Below are 16,300 nucleotides of genomic sequence, written 5' to 3'. Positions count from 1 at the left end.
AAAAACTCTTCTGATGCCTCCTTGACCAGAGCTGGGTCACATGGGCTACCTATATCTGCAAAGGAGGCTTCAAGAGCAAGCATTCAGCAAAAGAGTAATTTCATGTGTTCATCAGCTTTCTGTTACTATAACAAATACTGCTCTAGTCAGACTATAAAGAAAAAAGGTTTTTTTTTTTTTTTTTTTTTTTTTTTTTGGCTCAGAGTTTTAGATCTGGTGACCTGATTGGTTTCTGCCACAAAACTATGGCAGGTATAGCACTAAGCTTGAACAAGTTGCTGTGGGCCTGGGGCGAGGCAGCATGCGTGGTTAAATGTGTGGTGGAGGAAAACTGCTCATCTTGCTGCCAGGAAGTAAAGGAGGAGGAGGAGGAGCCTGGGGTCCCATAATCCCACAATTTGATGGCACACCCCCGATCACCTAAAGACCTCCCTCTTGGTTTCACCTCTTAAAGTTTCCACCACCTCCTGATAGCACCACCCTGGGAACTAAGGCTCTAACACATGGGCCTTGAGGATCATTCGAGATCCAAACCGTAGGCCCTGGGTTCCCTCCCCAGCAACACACACACACACACACACACACACACACACACACGATCCAAACTAGAGCAGGCAGCCATGCAGCTATGGATGGAGGGTTCCAACTCCTTGCCTGAGGCTGGACATACTGTTGCACAGTGGGGTTCTGTTCACAGGATCTCCCACGTGGGACTCGGGGGGACTCCACAGTATTTAATAATGCTGTGGCGTATCAGCGACCATCAATCGCGATGCAGGTTGGAGCAAGTGACTGGGTTCCAGAAGCCCCCTAAGGTGGCCCTTTGGTTGTGGGATGTCAAGGGGACCTTCAGGAGGAAACAAAGGAGGGCGCTTGGCAGTGGACAGTCCCCCACCGGTGTAGAGGACCTTCCTATTTGAACCACCTGTTGGCTCTGTTCCAGATCCCAGGAAGTCAGTCGAGAGCCCAGCCTCTTCCCCTGCGGCTCCGCAGTCCTCTGGGGACGTTCATACAGCAGGACACAGCGCTTGTCTGTGTGAGGGAACAGACTCCCCAGAGGAGCTAGGCTGCACCTTCACACTTGGCATGCACCCCCACTTTCTGGCATATCTATGAGGTGCATGATATTAATCACATGCAGTGATTATAATTACCATAATCAGCCATCATCCCTCTGAGCCAGGCTCGTTCTCAGCGTATCACACATCCCCGCAGCCTGCATCCTGTTAGAGAGGGCCCAGGACAGGATGCAGCTCTGGGAGACCCTGCCATCATTATGTGGAGGGGAGGAGGCCCTTAGGAAATGGTTTGCCAGCTGGGCTCGGTGACACACGCCTGTGATCCCAGAGGCTCGGGAGGCCGAGGCAGAAGGATTGAGAGTTCAAAGCCAGCTTCAGCCCCGGTGGGGCCCTAAGCACTCAGCGAGACCCTGTCTCTAAATAATGTACAGAAGAGGTCTGGGCTGGGGCTCCTGGGCTCAGTTCCCAGGACCAACAAAAAGGTCTGCCCAAGACGGTGGGTCTCCACTGGTGGGAGTCTGCCCCACCCAGGGCCCAGAGGCTCTGGCAGCATCTGGAGACATTTTTAGTTGTCACACTAGGAGGAAGGGAGGCCCGGACATCTAGTGAGGAGGGGACAGGTATGCTGTTAAATATCTGACCATCCCCAGGACAAGCCCTCCCAGCCAAGAATCATCCAGCCTCCAAGGTCAATAGAACAAAGACTGAGAAACGCTGCCCTAGAGACTGTCACGCCCTTGGGACAGAGGCATGTAGGGAACAGCCACAGAAGCGGGATGAGTCATCGTCCCCAGCTGCCCACAGCAGGGTGTGTGGTCAAGGGTGGCACACACCGTGGTCAGCCACGAGACCAGCACTCTAGCTTCATACTAGAGGTTTGAAACATAGAAATTAACTAGTGAGTTCAAATTAAAGACACATGACTCTCAATTTACCTTATTTGCCCAGCTCAGAGATTGCTCCTCCCAGCTCCTGCCTCGAGCCACCTGATGCAGTAGCGAGGTTTACACAAGAGGCCAGCAAGAGAGAGAGGGAAACACTCCAGGGAGTGAGCTTTAATGGGGAACAAAAAATTCAGGGGAAAATTCCATCCAATGAAGGTCAAGGTGGGCAGCATTCCAAGGTCAGGGTCAGTGATTGGTTTCCAGGTCAGTGGTCAGTCACATCTCCACATGGACAGGCCCTCACACCTGGGGAAGGGTGGGGAAGGCTCTGACACAGCTGGTCTGAGTGCCTCACACCCAGCCAGGGAGGTAGCTCAAATCACGTGCGAGAACGGCTTCCCACACCGTAGTCCAGTTGCGTGATGGACATTAGTGAACAACAGCCATCTTCACCAAAGGGGGCAGACTCAGGGTGATGTTGAATGAAAGAAGCCACCATTTACATCAAGTTCACACGCAGGCAAAGCCATCTATGATACATGTAGACCAGTGTGTGTGCTTGCAGGTACATGTGCACAGGTACACAATCCATGGATGGTGTTGGTGCTCTTGAACTTGGTATAAATGGATGCACACAACCTGTAGGGTAAAACACTAATGGGGTGGGGAGAGATATTATTGCAGAACTCAGGATAGTGACAATCTCTGAATAGGGCAGAAGGGGAAGGACCCGTCGTGGGCTTCTGAGGCACTGGTCACTATTTGGTGGACATGGAAGTATGTATTTTATTATTGTTTAAAAATAAGAAACCATGAACACACACACACACACACACACACACAGGGCTTGTTTCTTATGTAGGGTTTCCTGGGAAACACTCTGAGCTGGGGACTCGCAGGCAGATGGTTCTGGGGGGCTCTGTGTGGTGATGCTTGTATGGAAGCGGGTGCTTCTGGGGTCTGGGGAGAAGGTACAGGTGCCACCCAGCCTCAGCCAGTCCTACAGAGGACTTGGGACTGGGGATGGCCCAGTTGGGGAATGGCGTCAGACTTTTGTACACTGTTCTGAACAGACGTAGAATGTGGCTGGCCCTGGGGATGGTCGCCAGCTTGAGCCAGATGGTTGTCTCTGGCTGCAGGAACGCCCTGAGACAGGCACAGCTGAGCCACCAACACCGACATTCCAACAGCTGGGGGAAAGAGTGCCTCAGACCTGAAATGGGTCTGTGTGGCACGTAGCAGCACACACTGTGCTTTTGTGCCCGTGACATGTTTCCCCAATAATAAAAAAAAAATAAAAAAATTAAAAAAAATTTCAAAAGATCTAAAATAATATGCCATATTAACAAATTAAAGTAGAAAAACACATTTGATAGAATTTGACACTCTCTTATAGTAAATGGTGATGGCCAACTAGGAATGAAAGAGAATCTTCAATCTGATAAAAGGAGCCTAACACAACTCAGTAACCAATGCCCAACTTAATCAGAAAAATCCCCGTGGCCAGGCATGGAGTGCACGCCTGACCTCCTTGAAACTTCGGAGGCTGAGGCAGGAGGACCACAAGTTCGAGGCCAGTCTCAGCAACTTAGCAAGGCCCTAAGCAACTTAGTGGGACCCTGTCTCCAAATAAAAAATAAAAAGATCTGGGGATGTGGCTCAGTGACAAAGCACCCCTGGGTTCAATCCCTGTACTGGGGAAGGAAAGGAAAGAGAGAGGGGGAAAGAAGGAAGGGAGGAAGGAAGGGAGGGAGGGAGGGAGGAAGAAAGGGGAAAACTAATCCCCTTAAAGAATTAACACAAAACTTCAGCAAGTCTGTGGGATATAAGGTCAACATAGGAAAAACATCCAATAGCACTTCTATAACAGCAGCACAATTGTAAAACATAATTCTTTTTTAAATAAAAATTCTATTCTCTTATAAAACAAAAAGTCTGCTTAGCCCAAACGCCAAGAAAAGATTTCCTATTCTTTTGGAGTAAACTCTGAGCCTTATCACAGGACGACAAAGATGAGCTAACAAAGGAGACCGTGTCCCAGCCCAGAGGAGTCAAAGTAGACGGGTTAAACTTGACCCGAGGGGACAAAATGTATGATCCCCCGAGGAATCTACGAGGTCCTTGGAACAGGCCAACACGGGGAGCCAGAAAGCAGGAGGTGGGTGGAGTGGGATGGGGGTTAGTAGTGGGCACGGCGTCTCTGCTGGGAGGATGAAGGAGTTCTGGAAGTGGATCCTGGGCACCATGTTGTCAGTGTGGTTTAGGCCTCTTCTGGATTATACACTTAGAGTGGTTAAATGTTTACCATATATATATATTTTATCATGTTAAAAGAGAAAGTGGCTCGGTGGGCTGGGGCTATAGCGCAGTCAGTAGGGTGCTGGCCTCGCAGGCACAAGACCCCGGGTTCAATCCCCAGCACCACCAAACAGAAAAAAAAAGTGAGTGGCTTGAGAGGCTGAGGCAGGAGGATCCTGAATTCAAAGCCAGCCTCAGGAATTTAGTGAGGCCTGAAGCAACTCAGCGAGACCCTGTCTCTAAATAAAATATAAAAAAGGGCTGTGGATGTGGCTCAGTGATATATAAAGCCCCTGGCCCTGGGTTTAATCCCTGGCATCAAAAACAAAATACATAAAAATATAATAATTATAATAATAGAAGGAAGAAAGGGGGAGAAAGAAAAAAGAATGAATTCAATATGTTTAATTCAATATGTCTAAAGATGGAAAGTGTAACATTGAATGAAAACAAGTTGCCGGAGACCCATGAAGGTGACCTTCTGTTACACTTGGACTTGGGTCTGGCCATGTGGAATGGACAAGCAAAATCACAACACCTTAAAGGAGATCACGTCACTGCTGTCTTCACCCGCGCCTGCCTCCTCTCTCTGCGGTTCCTTGGATGTGGCTTTCCTCAGGGCCCTCTCTCCTCAGGGTCCAGAATGGAGCTCCGGCCATCACATACTCATTCCAAGCACCCAGGGTGCTGAAGAGAAGGTGGAAAGTGGGCTGTGACTAAGCCAGAACTTAGTCAAATGCAAGGGAATCTGGGAAATGTAGTTTTAATTTCAAGGAGATTTTTCTAGCCAGAGATATTGTTATGGTTTCTATTGCTCTACTGATAGGTGAGAATGGACGTCAGAAGACACCGGGTGGGTCACCCCACACCATCTGTGACAGGAACTGCTACCTCCATCAGTTTCTTCATCTGTTTTATTTTTCTTCCTCTCACCCATAAAAGCCATCAATATTGAGTGGGCCACCCAGTAAGAGTTCCCAGGCTCCTCTCAGCTAGATGTCCCCATGTGACTAAGTCCAGGCCCACGGATGTGGAGATATTTTGGGTGACTTCCAGTTCACCTGCTTTAAAACCGAGCCAGTTTCCCACACTTCCTCATCGCCCTCTCCCTACTGGATTGGAAATACTAAAGATTTCAATCGTTTCCTTAAACCTAGAGATGGAATGTGGTAGAAGATCCATCAAGGACCAATGCCACCCACCTGCCCAGCCTGCCCACAACCTGTGGAGCATTCAACTTTAGGTGTGTTTCTTGTTGCTGAAGGTTCTGTGCTTTGGAGGGCTTGTTCCAGCAGCCTCGCCTGCAACTTAATGAATATAGAAACTGATGTCAGAAGTGAGATGCTAACTCCAAAGCATTAAAATAAACGTGTGGCATTGTCTTAGTGATCGTACTTCAGAAGGCAGAGACCTGGTACTGAGGGTGACACACTGGTGACTTGTTATGTCAAGAAAAATGTTCTGGGGCCCAGGGTGTAGCTCAGTGGTACAGCACTTGCCTAGCACATGAGAGGCCCTGGGTTCCGTCCTTAGCACCACACACACACACACACCAACCTAGGTGCCTTCAATAGATGAATGGATAAAGAAAGTGTGGCATATATATTCAATGAAATATTACTCAGCTTTAAATAAGAGTGAAAATATGACATTTGCCAGTAAGTGGATGGAGTTGGAGAATATCATGCTAAGCGAAATAAGCCAATCCTGAAAAAACAAAGGCCAAATGTTTTCTTTAATATGCAGATGCTAATTCACAATAAGGTGAAATGTTCAAGATCATCACATTAAGAACTAAAACATTGCTGAAATTAAAAAGAATTTGAATGAATGCCAAGGTGTACTATGTTCATGAGCTCAGTATTGTTGACATGTTAATTCTCTCCAGATTGGTCCACAGACTCAACAAAAACCCATCATAATCCCACCAGGCTTTTTGCAGAAACTGTCAAAATGATTTTAAAAGTTATATTGAAATGTAAAGAATATCCAAATCACTTTGAAAAAGAATGAGCTTGCCTCAGATTTGCTGTAAGAGTCAACAAAACAGTGTAGTATCAGAATCAGGCCCGGCAAGGAGATCAACAGAGCAGAACAGGCGGCCTAGCACCAGGCTCCCACAGTGTGGTCAACTGACTTGACACAGGTGCCAAGCTATTTGAATGAAGAAGGTGGTAGGTGTTTAATTTCCCACCCACAAATATGCTAGAAAAACTACATCCATAAGAGGAATAAAATGAACCTGAACTTCTGTCTCACGCCATTCATAAAAATGACATCTAAATGGGTTATAAATCAAGTCTAAATATAAAAGTTAAAAATATAGTTTTGCAGGAAAACATAGGGGCATACCTTTCCTTGATGGGTGTGGGCATATGTTTCTCAGCCTAGACAAAGAAAGCTATAACTGTAAATATAAAACATTCAAATTAAATGTTAATAGTATTAAAAAGTCTGCCCATCCAAAACCACCATAGGAAAAGAAATAAATAAGTCACAGCTGGGGTGAATATTTGTGAAATATCTGTGGCAAAAGACTAATACCAGGATATGTAAAGAACTCACATATGTCAATGATAAAAGACAACCAACCAACCAAAAGTAGGATGAAGCAAGTAAACTGAAATGCAAAATCTAATTGTAGAATCTAACTGATGGGTAAGCGGTTGTTTGGTGTAAAATTCTTTCCACTTTGTGTTTGAAAACATTCATAATTAAATGAAGGAAACAAGAGGGCTCAGAAACAACTTTATGAATGGCCGGCTGGGTCCTGAGGGCTCTGCACGGATCTGTGTCTTGCTAAGCACACTGTGTCCTGCCCGTCTGCCCAGCCCCACCGCCCTGATGAGTGCTAAGTGTGTGCACTGGCAGAAACTCCCATGAAGACCCTGGGGATGCACAGAAGTGCCTCAGTCATTTTCTGGTTTTATATAAAACATTTGGGGAACTTGGCGTTTTCTTTTTGGAATATTATCAAACAATGCTTGCAAGCTCCTTGTGCAGGAGGAAGCCAGCCTGGTCCTGCGTCACTCTGAGTGTGGTGCCCAGATAGACCGCTTGGTCTTGTCGGAGCTCTTAGCTTTTTTCCTTCCAGTTTTCCAATCACCAGGCAGGGTGTCTGCAAGGAGCAGAGCAGAGGCCTGGCTCTCAGCCTCTCTGCATACTTCTCTCAACACACTCAGACTGTTTGTTTGTTTTTTTCATGCTTTGGGATTTGTGGATTCCGCCACTTAAAGGTAAACTTTAGTTTTACGTCTGCATTTAGGAGATTTTTGCTGCAATTCTGTCCATGTTCATGTTCATTCAGTCTCAAAGCCTTGAGCTGGTTTGACTTCTAGCAATACTCTCTATCTGCAGAGGTCATCCATGAGCCTGTAACCTTTCCCAGAAGCACAGGGAGATCTGATCCCCCAGGGAAAGAGAAAATCCTCCCAAGAAGAATTGCTCTGTCTCTACTGGAAAACTGAGAAAATCCCAAGCATGACACATCCTTGGAGTCATTTTTCAGGGAATTCTCAAGTAGTTGAATAGACAACAGGCTGAAGCCTGTCTTGTGGGAACGTCAATGGAAACAGGCCCCTGAGCACCCTGGCAGTGCACAAAGTTGAAATACTTTTACACCAGGGCTGGACATGCATCTTTTGTAGAGCTCAGAAACCACAGCTGTGCTCTCTCCAACCAGAGCAAGCCAGGGGAACACAGTTAGGCCCCTGGGCCAAGCTCACAAGCCACATTAACTAGTGCTGAGAGGGACTCTCCTGCTGTTGTCAGAGGACATCTTCATAGGGCTACCCAGGCTCCCTCTCAAAGAAGACACTGAGATAAAGATTTGGGTGAGAGTATTCAGGAAGTACGACTGAGAGAGTGGGGAAGGGAGACAGGGTGGAGACGACTAGAGAAAAGGCATGTTCATCCCTGGGCTTCCACTGCAGGCCACGGGACCTCAGTCCCACTGGGGAGCCCCTGAGAGTGTGTGGAACATGGCCCGGCAGTGTCCACTATGGTCAAGGATGCTGGGGAGCTCATCCCTCACTGGCTGAGGATCTCTGGGATGTCTCTGGCCCAGGGCACTGTCGATTGGGTAGTCAGGTGAGCGTGCCAGGCTGCCCATGTTAGCACTGCTGCAGGTCAACTCTGGCAGCCAGGGCATGAGGGTGGGGCAAGAGGTGCTGTAGCAGTCTCTTTCCCACCCTTAGTTTAACTGAGTGTTTGTTGGGCAGTGCATGTCGCATTTAGAATGGCAGATGGGGTTCAAATGGACTCTAGTTGCCAGCCACTCACTCAGGCCATATGCTGTATTTCCTCACCTGTAAATGGCGATAACAGTAGCAGAGTGAGGCTGATGTGAGACGATGACTGTGGGGGAGCACTGCACACTCTCACATGTGGAACCTGTTGGTGTGGACAGTTGCTGTTCTGACTCCTCATGCCTGTCACTCCGTCAGGCAACATCGTGGGGTGAGTCTGTCATATTCTGGTCGCTGCTACCTCAGGCTACATTAGACATCGCAGAGGAACTATGCTACCAGATTTCAACATCACTGTGGAGAGCTGTGAATTCGGGGTGACCTACGCGGGATCCTTTCATAATCAGGGACACCACGGTGTCTCTCTGCTTGCCCAAATTAATAGATTTTATTTAGTGAATAAAGTCTGCATTAGGGACTCTGAAAGCAGCTTCTCTAAATGCAGCTGGTAAGTCCCCCAGAAATTTTAGGGAGTGCCAACACAGAGGAGGATGTAGGGGAGTGCATCACCATGTGGGTGAACTGTCCACCTGACTTTTATGATGGGTAATTAAATACACAGACAAGTTCAAGGTTCCAGTACTGTTTAATGCAAAAGGGAGGTAGCATGTGTAGTGACTAGGAAAGTTGAACACACACTCACACACCACAGAAGGAACCCGGGTGCTGGCAGGGAGTGACCTTGGTTCTGCTGCAAGTTCAGTTTCTCACTGGCACTGTGACAGTGCATGCTTCAGAACTGAGAACCTGGACCCAAACCCCAGCTGCACATTCATCGTGCAAGCCTTCTGGGGTCACCTGACCTCTCTCAGCTAGAGGTTCCTCATCTGTAAAATGGGGCTTTCGTTTTCTCAAAGCTGTGGACCAGAGTATCACCATCCACTAGTGGGAGTGTGGATGCTCAGGCTCACCCCAGACTTACTGGGTCACAATCTGCATTTTAACAAGATCTCTGGGGAACAAAAGAGTGCCCTAGAAGTCATCTAAATTCCCCTGGCTCTAAATTCTTCTTGTGTATCCATTAGACTGCAATGCGGGTATTTCAAGTTAGTGTGGCTCTTCAGGGAGTGGTTTCCTTTCCTAGGATCTGAGTCATCTCAGCGCTCACAAGTACCCTGTGCTATGCTCAAAGTATAAAACAGATGCTAAATTTCAAAAACTAAGCACAAAAATGATATACATTAATAATTTTAAGTTGACTATATGTTGAAATGAGCATATTTACTTGTATTGGGTTAATTGAAATGTATTATTAAATTAAATCTAGATGTTTCTTTCGTTTTTTAAATGCCAACACAAGAAAATTTAAAATTGCATAGGTGCTCTAAATTATATTTCTGTTGGACTCTGGTTTATTCAGATAAATGGAGAGATAGGTGTATAGATAATAGATGGATAGTATCAAAACTATGTATTAACTTATAAGCGATAGAGAGGTTCGTTTATATGTAATCCTCATACATACAAATGATTTCAGAATTCTCCTGCATTCCCTTCCTCTTAAATCAACTCCATATGCACATATACTGATATATATTTTAAAATGTTTGTTCAAACATTCAACATTGTTAAATTTTCCCAAATATCTTCTCACATTGAGTAACTTTTTGATGTTTGTGACTTGGAACAATGATTATTCGGTCCAACAGTCTTGGACTTGAAAACCAGCTCCTGGGAGCAGTGCCTGCAGCTCCCTGGTCATCGTGCCTCCCTGTCGGTGCAGGGATGCTTTTGCATCAGAAGTGCAGGTGTTGTGCTCCTCCCCTGGGAGAGCAGAGAGTCTGGAGGTTTGGCCAAGATTTGGAGGGGCACTCAGGGAGCAGCAGTGTGGCAGTGCTACTTGGTTCTTTAGAGGTAGGTGAGTACATTGGGCACATTTAGCCTCCTGGATTCCCAGCCACCTTCTCTGAGGAAAGAGATCATGGAAGCACATGCCTTATGGGGTAGCAGGGGGATTGAGCAACCTGTGGTGGTGGGGTCTTGACTTGTTGCCCAGCCCAGACCAGGCATTTGGTCCACATTGGCTATTGTGGTTGAGGCTTCTGTGTCTCAGCCACAACTGGGTCTCCTCTCTTCTGAGCATGTGCAGAACTGCACTTTTTCCCCCTGTGCAGTTGGATGAACTATGTTGTTGCTAGGATAAATGAATTAATTATAGTAGGAACCTTGGTGTGTCACTTCTAGGTGAGTACTTAGCTGTAAGACAAAACCTTTAAGTTCTCTTTGTTTCCCATGAGAATATGGATGCAACCATGATAGCCCTGTGCTGCTGTGACCTATGTGGTATGACTGCATGGTGCATCACTCTTTTCCCTATATCAGTTATATGTCATGAGCAATAATAAAGCTTCTGTTGTTTATGTCATCAATATTTGGGGAGCTCTTTGTTACTGCAGCATAACCTAACCTGTTCTAATTCAGATACTACCGCCCAAGATAACACTTTTGCTGAACCAGGTTTGTAAATTTGGATTTCCAAGGTTTTCCCTTGCTTTCTGGTTTGCATCCTCTCACTGATGAGTATGAAGAATTCAGTCATTCTCTTGAAAGCCACCATAGGTCCAGCAGTGTTCCAGGGAAGTATCTTCTTTGTGCACCTCCAATCACATTTCCTTTCCTGAACCAAGCTACTACAGAGAAAGTGGATTATATAAGCCATGTTCGCTTTTCTAAAACAACTTTGGCTTCAAAAACAGATTTTATGACCAAGATACTTTTTTAATACTGCACCAGGGCTGTTAAAAAGAATGGAAACTACAGATCATAAATGATGTCAGCAGTGAAACACTCATTTCCGTGTGAGTTGTGAAATAAAATCAATATATATTAACCTATTCTTTACAACAAAGGAAGATAAAGGGAAATTTCAATATATTCTTGGTGCTATTTAATCCAAGTTCATGGCTTATGGCTGGAAGGAACCTTGGAGGTCATGGTACTCAACACCCTCAAACGGTCAGTATCAAGTTCACAGTGGCTCATGTCAAAATATTCAGATAAAGAGGCAGAGACCACATATATTTCCAATAATACATTTTTAAGGGATAGTTAATGATTTTACAGTTTTCCAGAAGCTAAAGAAGCTGAGATTTGTTGCCGTGAGAACTGAATTTCCTAATAAGCATGGCAAGAAGCAAGAGGACTCTGGGGCAGCTATGTGGTATTTTAGGTGAAAACAATTTTCTATCTAAAGAACCATCGAGTTCCTTGGGGGGAAAAATGAAATTATCTTTGAAGATTTGGGAGAATTTTCCAAGTGGTATTGGCCCAATTTTTCTTCTTTTCCTTTCTTTTATTTCCTCCTCTGGTCCCTAGGAACTACTCTGATTGCTGACTTCTGCCTGTCTCTCTCTCTCGAGAGAGAGAAGACAGGAATCAACATTTGGTCTACGAGCTTTGTGTTCCTCTCAAAAATAATTGTCTGCTACTTCCCACGTGCGACTGGATCCGGATCTAGTAATCCACCTGTAGTCTATGGTGGAGATGAAGGGACCACGCCCTGTTGGTGCTGACCAGGGGTTATCACTAGAATGGGTGGGTAGTCAGAGTATTTGGTAAGAGCACAGAAGGGTGAGGCTGGCCCCAAGGCAGAAATAGGCAGGTTGGTGAGGCCAGAGGGAGCAGCAATCGCCTTTCTGAGACCTCAAAGCCAAATGGATAGGATTCTGGTGCCAGATTTCCAGGTCTGAATCCTATTTAGCTCTGCATTTTTAGATACATGACTTCGCATAGCGACGTTACCTCTTCATGCCCTGGTTTATCATCTTAAAATAAGGAGGATAATAATGGTTTCTACTTTAGGGGGATGTTAAATACTTGCAAAGCACATAAAACAATAGCTGGACTGTCATTGGTGCTACTTCTTCAGGGGATTCTTAAAAAGAAAGTGGTGTTGACAAAAAGATGAGATCATATTTGCAAATTGCATTTATGAAAAAGAAATCTGAGATTCACCTTCAGCATTAAAGTTCCAGTAGACAGCCAGTGTTGGAATGCTGATGAATATAGGCAACTTCATCTGAATAACAGTGAAAAACTATTACCCCTCTAATGGAAGATGTGCATTGGGATTGTCACAAATAATGCGCAATTAGGAAATCATTTTATTTGATGGTTTACAGGATAATTTAAGGACATGCATCTGGGATTATGAAAACCTACCTTAAATTAAAGCAATTGATGCTCCTTGGACTTGAGTACCTGGACGCTGAGCAGTGGAGCATGGAAATGAACCGTTTCTGCCCCAGCCCAAACCTTAACCGTCTCTGCAGTGCAAACATTCTTACCAGTTGGTGGCAATCGTGTGTCATGATGCAAAAGACCACATTTCCTTTGAGAAGTTTAGACATTGGGCAGAAATGGAAGAATAAAGAGAGTGGGGAATGGCTAAGGCAGAGAGGAGAGAGGAGTGGTGAGCAGAATGAACACAGTCCCTGTGCTCAATGATCTTGCAGCCTGCAAATAAACCACAGCTCTGCAGGAACGTCAGACCTTCCAAACCTCCCCATGCCAACTGCTTCCCTGATTCTTGCAGAGCTATCGGCATACTGAAAATCATATCATTAAAGATAGAGATGAAGACCATGGAGGCCAGTCTCTTTGGGTGGTAGCAATGGCTCATTGCTGAGCCATGGGAGCTGTCAGGTAGCTGGTTATCAATGCCAGGGCCTTTCTGTTTAGAGATTGCAAAAGGAGTTCCAGTGAAGCAGGCAGGAGTGCTGGGGTGAGAATCCTGCTGCAAAACCACCCTTGACTTGTTCAGTCCACCGCTCCTACATTCTGAACGCCACTTGTGACAGGGCAGTATCCTCCCTGTGAGAATTGTCTCTGAAGTTAGAGAGTCCCAGGAAGCCCCACGTAATAACATAAGGTGACCCCCTCGAGTCAGCCAGTTTTCATTTATAAGCCTCAGTGCCTCTTCTGTGAAGTGGGAATGTGAATCATTATGTCACTCTCCTAGGGTTCCTTAGACCTTCAGTGAGTTAATGCTTCCAATATGTAGAACTTAGAAAATGTAAGAAATGATTATTATGGCCCCTGTGTAGTTGATATAGGTTCCGATTCAACCCCAGAGGTCTGACCACACTCTTGTCTCTCGCTGTCCATTTGGGCCAAGGCTGTCACTTTGCGAAGTCCGAGGGGTATCTTCCATAAAATGACAGTTTGTGCACCATCCTATAGAGCATGTGGCCCAGCAGATTCCCTGGGGGTAACAGCTGCTCCTGCTCCGTTAGCCCTGCAGCACAGGGCAAGAGGGAGGGCTTCCTAGGCTCAAGCTGTGGACACAAACCTTGGGTCCTCCTTCAAGAATTTTGGCCAGAGCAAGTGGTAGATTGGAGTAAAGAGGAAATCTGAAACTGAGGCACTGCAGTGTTCAGAGGCCGGGGGAGGGCAGGAAGGAGACGCAAAGGGACCCAGGACGCTGGCTAGAAAGGAGAATGAGAAGCCCCGACTATGGCTTGGCCTTTTCTCATCCACTGAGAGACTTTCCTCATCCTGCCTCCTTTCACATTTTCCCAACATGCTTTTGTTATTCAATCATGCTTCCCCTGAGAGTAATAAATCAACAGCTCTAAAAATATTATAGGGTGTACATTTTATCTCTAAAGTTAGAGCTCAGTCAGGCTCTTGGACCATTAATCTTTGTTTGTCTAGGTTGTAAAACATTAATATTTTGAAATTTTAACAGAAAATGATTGTCATGAGTTGGTTGTTTGCTCTCATTCATTAAGCAATAACTCTGTCTCAGACAACGTGCCTGTCCCTTTCCCTGTCTGCCATCGTTTCATACTCGTCTCAGCTGACCTGCAAGCTCTCATTTTACAGATGTGGAAGCTGGGGCTCAGGCGGTGTAAGGAGTGGCCCAGAAGAACCCACCAGAAGGCCGAGGTGCTTCTCGGTCCTGAAGATGTGCCCTGTCCCATGCACTATGCCACATCTCCATGCTGCTGATCCAGGTCATGAGGGACTGGTGTGTTGCCTTCTTGGCCCTAGGACTTGGTAGGAAGGGGGCAAAGCCTGCCCTTTGGAATTGGAACAAAGACAAATGTGACAAAGATGAAATGGATCCCAGGGAAGTGGAACTAGGCTGCCAGTTGGAAGATGTCTTCAGCCCTGAGTGTGAGCCAGGTATAAAGAGTTGAGTCACCTGTGCAGCTGAGGGACAGGGTGGCTCATGAGGCAATGCTGGCAGCAGGGTCCCGGAGGCAGAGGAACTGCTGAAACAAAGACTCCCAGCCTCTGGAGGCCAAGATGGTCTGCCCATGGGTGGAGCTGCTGGGAGGCCTTCTTAGCCCAATGCCTTCACACGTGCACCAACCAACATGCCCTGCTTGTGAAGCAGCCTCTGGTTATAACCTGGCTTTCCAAGAAGAGTGGAGGAGCAGCTCACAATGTGCTGACTAGTGGACCTGGAGCATCCCCAGCTCTGGGACAGTAATTCCTCCTTGTAAATTAATAAATGGACTTCAGGCTGGAGGAGAATGTGCTGAGCACTTGGACTTGTGTATCTCAGTGCCTGTGACAGCCATCCCTCTTTATAAATTAATAGACCAGCTTCATAGAAGGAGGAAAAATGCTGATCACATGCACCTGGAGTTTTCTGTCCTGGTCATGCATATGTCTCTTTGCTAAGTAATACATAGATGTGGAGATTTTCATAACCCTTTCATGAGTTATCGGTTCTAAGAGGTGGTTCTTCTTTTGGGTTGACAGGTTGAGAGGTCCTTGGTGGGATGCCGTCCCAATGTGAACCTGGGATTTTCTCAGTATTAGCACTGGAAGCGCTAAATCTTGGGAAACCTCTCTGTCTCTCGAAAGCCAGAGTAGCTTGCTGAGGAACAGCCCAGTCATAAAACAAATGCCAAGAATGGAAAAACACAAGCGCGCGCGCACACACACACACACTTCCCAAGTGCTGTGACAGAAGCTTGACAAGGTACATCCAGTTCAAGAAAGGTGATAGGGAGGGATCCTTGAGAAGGTGGTATTTAACCAGACACGAGGGGAAGACCACAACACCATTATCCCCAGACAAGATTCCTTCCTCCCAGATCAAAGCCTGGAGCTGCTGTCCAAGACAGGCCACCCAACATTGGTGGGTGCTGAGCTCAGGCTCCTGCAAATTAGGATGGTGGATTCCCCTGCAGCCTCACCACTGGTGAGGTAAACTCAGCCTCACCATGCATCTGGGAGAAAGGGAGCACTTACATATACATTGTATATGTAAAAGCCAAATTCAAACTTCATGTCTAGATTTAGAAGGACCTTTAAACTTCCCATGTCTAATGACTTCTAGAATCCAACCACAATATTCTGTATTGTATTTTGTAGCTCTTCTACAGAGACTTTGACAGAAGTGGAAAGCCAGTGTACTTGGACCTGTGCTGATGAACTGGAGTTCTTCAGCTCAGTGCAGGAGAGTCGTCCAAACGACCTCACTGTTCTCCTATGGACTAAATAACAGAACGGCCATTACATGATGCATCCTGTCAAAGAAGGTATTACTGAAATCAATTTGTCTGCTTCTTTTCACCTTTTAAATGTGGCCACCTGAAAATTTGAACTTACATATGCAGTTCGTTTTATATTTCTGTTGGATAATTCTGCCATGAACTCTCCTCCTAAACAGCCTCAGTGATCCTCACGTATCTGTGCTGATGGACCCCAGGTGCCTTTCCAGCTGCGAAGTGAGGATCACATGTGCTTCTGACTTTTCTGGACATCTCCTCTTGGACATTTCACGAATTTCTCATGGTTTGTCAGATCAAATCTTGACTCTCTTCCCTTAATTTGCCTTTCCCCAACTTACCTCAATGTTCCCAGGACACCCCTGCCCCAGAGATGCTACACA

This window comes from Urocitellus parryii (assembly GCF_045843805.1).
Source record: "Urocitellus parryii isolate mUroPar1 chromosome 13 unlocalized genomic scaffold, mUroPar1.hap1 SUPER_13_unloc_5, whole genome shotgun sequence".
NCBI classification, from domain to species: domain Eukaryota; kingdom Metazoa; phylum Chordata; class Mammalia; order Rodentia; family Sciuridae; genus Urocitellus; species Urocitellus parryii.
Note: the sequence above shows the minus strand (reverse complement) of the source record.